This window comes from Theropithecus gelada, chromosome 7a (genome assembly GCF_003255815.1).
Source record: "Theropithecus gelada isolate Dixy chromosome 7a, Tgel_1.0, whole genome shotgun sequence".
Lineage (NCBI taxonomy): Eukaryota > Metazoa > Chordata > Mammalia > Primates > Cercopithecidae > Theropithecus > Theropithecus gelada.
This window is the reverse complement of record NC_037674.1, coordinates 56,047,383-56,052,421: the sequence shown is the minus strand read 5'-3', so window position 1 is coordinate 56,052,421 and position 5,039 is coordinate 56,047,383.

Below are 5,039 nucleotides of genomic sequence, written 5' to 3'. Positions count from 1 at the left end.
CTGGGTGTGGTGGCAGGCGCCTGTAATCCCAGCTACTCAGGAGACTGGGGCAAAGAATTGCATGAACCCCGGAGACGGAGACAGAGGTTTCAGTGAGCCGAGATCACGCCACTGAACTCCAGCCTGGGCGACAGAGTGAGACTCTGTATCAAAAAAAAAAACAAACAAAAGTTACAGGGTGTGTCTGACAGGTTGTGGTGGCTCACACCTGTAATCTCAGCACTTTGGAAAGCCGAAGCAGGTGAATCATTTGAGGTCAGGAATTTTGAGACCAGCCTGGCCAACACGGTGAAACCCTGCCTTTACTAAAAATACAAACATTAGCCAGGTGTGGTGGTGCACGCCTGTAATCCCAGCTATTTGGGAAGTTGAGGCAGGAGAATTGCTTGAACCCGGGAGGCGGAGGTTGCAGTGAACTGAAATCATGCCACTGCACTCCAACCTGTGCAACAAGCAAGACTGCATCTCAAAAAAAAAAAAAAAAGAGAGGCCAGGCACGGTGGCTCGTGCCTGTAATCCCAGCACTTTGGGAGGCCGAGGTGGGTGGATCACAAGGTCATCTCAGCACTTTCAGAGGCCAAGGCAGGTGAATCATTTGAGGTGAGGAGTTTGAGACAATCCTGGCCAACATGGTGCAACCTCATCTCTACTAAAAATACAAAAATTAGCTGGGCATGGTGGCGGGCACCTGTAGTCCCAGCTACTTGGGAGGCTGAGACAGGGGAACCGCTTGAACCCGGGAAGCGGAGGTTGCAGTGAGCCGAGATCACAGCACTGCACTCCAGCCTGGCGACAGAGTAAGACTCTGTCCAAAAAAAAAAAGAAAGGAAGGAAAGAAAGAAAGAAGAAGAAGAAAAAAAGAAATATGGTGTGAAGATCACAGACCTCTGATTCTGCTTCTTGACTTGCCCCTAGGAAGGTTCTCATGGGGTTTTATGTCTAACATCCCACATTGTGAAGTCCATTTCCGTGCCTGCTGGGACTGTCCCGCATCCTGGGCATGGCACCTCTGTTTGCATCTCCTGTCTCTGACTCTACCTCCAGCCCTTTAGTACCACTTTGGTCCTGTTTGTGCCCAGTTCTGAGGAGCCTTTGTGGAAGTTCCCCATCCCACTACTCACTCCTTGCAGTCTGAGAGCTGCAAGGAGTAAGAGAATGTCAGGAGGTCCCATGATTCCACTTCTGTAGGTTGGGTGGCTGGCTACCGTTAGGGATGTGAAAATATGATACACAGTGAACATATTTCAAAAAGTCACTTGAAGAGACAAATAGTTTTTTCATGTTATCTTTTAAGCTATGAGAAAAGTCTGTATATTTTGAGATTATTTTTTTCTCAGAATGTCAGGATAGTATTGGCTTCTTCTTCATCTTAGAAAAAATAGCTGTGTCTAAGCATCTGTAGATGAAGAGTTAACAATAACAGAGACAGACTAGAAAATGGGAAGTGGGGTGTCTGGAATTTATTCCTTCCAGTGGGTTCCTGGTCTTGCTAACTTCAAGAAGGAAGCCCCAGACCCTCATGGTGAGTGTTACAGCTCATAAAGATAGTGTGGACCCAAAGAGTGAACAGTAGCAAAGTTTATTGTGAAGAGCAAAAGAACAGAGCTTCTACACTGTGGAACTGGAACCTGAGCGGGTTGCCTCTGCTGGCTCGGGTGGCCAGCTTTTATTCCCTTATTTGGCCCTGCCCACATCCTGCTGATTGGTCCATTTTACAGAGTGTTGATTGGTGTGTTTTTACAGAGTGCTGATTGGTGCATTTACAATCCTTTAGCTAGACACAGAGCACTGACTGGTGCATTTACAATCCTTTAGCTAGACACAAAAGTTCTCCAAGTCCCCACCTGGCCCAGAAGCTTAGCTGGCTTCACCTTTCAGTGGGACATTATTATTATTATTATTATTATTATTATTATTATTATTAGAGTCTCGCACTGTCACCCAGACTGGAGTGCAGTGGCGCGATCTCAGCTCACTGCAACCTCCACCTTTCAGTTCAAGCGATTCTCCTGCCTCGGCCTCCTGAGTAGCTGGGACTACAGGTGCGCATCACTTCACCTTCTGATGTTTTTTGTATTTTTAGTAGAGATGGGGTTTCACCATGTTGTCCAGGCTGGTCTCAAACTCCTGACCTCAGGTGATCTGCCCACCTCGGCCTCCCAAAGTGTGGGGATTACAGGCGTGAGCCACTGCACCTGGCCTGAGACATTATTATATGTCACTAAAATACTGCTGTCGCCAATGATATGAGGTAAATAAAACAAAAACCCTCAAGCGGTCCAAGGCCTGAAAGGTTCAAAATGAGAGAGATGAGCTATCAGAAATATTAATGCAGTCAAGGGCTTGATAAAATGTGAAGTTAAAATGAACTTTTCATTGTACTTACCTTTGTTGAGGTTTAAGTGAGACCGCTAGGCCACAATAACCCATATTTTTAAAAAGGGTTTATCCTTAGTGGAAGATCTTTAACTCTCAAATGTGGACAATTTTTTTATTTAATAGTTTTGAATTATATTCCTTTTGTTACATGGTAATTATATATGACCAAGCTTCATTTGGAGCCACTTATGCCTCATTTTCCTAAATGTCGTACAAAATGTGTTCATACATCAAATTAGAAAAGGCCGGCTTTTGGACTATATAATAATCACCTCTGGTTTTTTTCTTGTGACATGACGGAGCATGGAGCAATTAATTCCAACTAAATGGAGTAGGTTGAAAGGGTCAGGAGTCTGCAGCTAGATGTGCTCTTTGGACACTTGGCTTGTGGAAATCAAAGAGGATGTTTGCAAATGGTGGGGGTAGTTCCAGGGGAACTACCTCTGAGAACAGCAGTGTAGCATGGATGAGGCCGCACAGATCCTTGTATTCATAACGTGTCTTTCTCAATATTTCAGCATAATTCACTCATGTCACACCAATATCCTGACTTTGCAGAGCAGAGATGGAATGTATTGGCAAAAAAATTTGATGGGAGGGCAGGCAAGGCGGCTCATGCCTGTAATCCCAGCACTTTGGGAGTTGGAGGTGGGAGGATCACCTGAACTCAGAAGTTTGATACCAACCTGGTCAACACAGGGAGACCCTCTCTCTACAAAAAACAACAACAACAAAAAAAGCCTGGCATGGTGGTGCATGCCTGTGGTCCCAGCTACTTGGGAGGCTGAGATCGGAGGATTGCTTGGGCCCTGGAGGTCAATGCTGAAGCGGGCTGTGATTGTGCCACTGTAACTCCAGCCTGGGCAACAGAGCAAGAAACTGTCTCAAAAAAAAAAAAAAAAAAAAAGATTGTTTGGACATTAAACATGATAGAATATTATATCAGCCATGCAGCTGAAGTCTATTGTTCAGCTTATGTAAATATCACATTTTTGCTTTTATTGAATCATGGTAAAGACTGGAAGCAGAGACAAATTCTGAATATTATCTTTTGCCCTGCAAGAAATGGCAGGAGTCCTTATCAGTAAGAGCACACAAGAATGGGAAGTTCGGAGCTGGCATTATCTGGAAACCCAGGTTGAGTACACTGGTTCTAAGAAGGCTGGGGGCCAGATGGGTTTTCAGGACAGAGACTCAGGTCTCTATGACACAGGGACCAGCAGCCAGACTGCCTTGTTGCTGAAGCCCCTCAAAGCTTCTGGAGCCGCCTAATTCTCCCAGTCTTGAAACCTGGCACATGGCAGTTAGAGGGTCTGTAGAATAGAGTCAGAGAATCACAGGCCCAGGAAAGGAGGCCGGCAGGGAGCCGGGCAGGTGCTGCTGTGCTCCAGGACAAATGGTCAACACGATAGGACTTCCCACTTACTGCCCAGTACTCGTCCTCATTAGTTCACCTTCCAGCTAATTTGAATGATGTTTGTTTATATTAATGTTCTTACTCACTGATGAAGGTGAGAGGACGTTTTCCAAGATATTCAGCCAATTCAAGAATTTTTTTTGTGAAGAATTGAGATGCAAGAATGGGCCAGGCGCTGTGGCTCATGCCTGTAATCCCATCATTTTGGGAGACTGAGGCAAGTGGATCACTTGAGGTCAGGAGATGGAGACCAGCCTGGGCAACATGGTGAAACCCCGACTCTACTAAAAATACAAAATTAGACAGGTGTTTCGGTGCATGCCTGTAGTCCCAGCTACTTGGGGAGGCTGAGGCAGGAGAACTGCTTGAACCCAGGAGGCAGAGGTTGCAGTGAGCTGAGATCACACCATTGCACTCCAGCCTGGGCGATAGAGCAAGACTCCATCTCAAAAAAAAGATAAAGAAGAAAAAAAGAGATGCAAGGGTGTGGAGTGGAAGGAGGAATTCAGGAAACAACCCACCTGGACTGCCACAGGCCTTTGGCACCCAGTTTAAGACTTTACTGCCCCTTTCAACACCATAATCGGCAAAGCCTGCCTGTGTAAAATCTCAGGAGACAGTCTGATCTTTTGTATTTTGAAGCAGCTGAGGCCTGCTCCACCTGTGAGATCACCTTATCCCACTAATGACCTTAATTGCTGAATCCTTTAAAATGCCATTGTTGGCTCAGCCTCAGTAATGGTGATGGATAGAGGCCTGGAGCCAGTCAGTCTGCTACGTTTCAGCAACCTCACAGGCACAGAGTGCTCCGAGGCTGCTGGAGGGTATGCGAAAGAAGGCAAAGAATTAGTAGTGGCTCCTCTTCCAGAGCCCTCTAATTTGGGTAGGGAAGAAGCCTTACAGGGACTTGAGGCTGATGCTGGGAGGAGGCCTGATGCATATTATCATTCAGCGGTGCCTCCAGGATAAAGTCCCACATCCTTCCTCTCTCTCTGTCTCATATATATGTATATAAAATATATAAATATATATATCATATATAAATATGTGTATATGTATACTATAATATATACATATATAATATAATACATAATCATATATGCATACATATATAATTATATATGTATACACATAATTATAGATAATGTATACATATATACATCTATAATGTATGCATATATAAAATATATATTATATATACGTATATAAAATTTTTTTTTTTTTTGGTTTTTTTTTTTTTTTA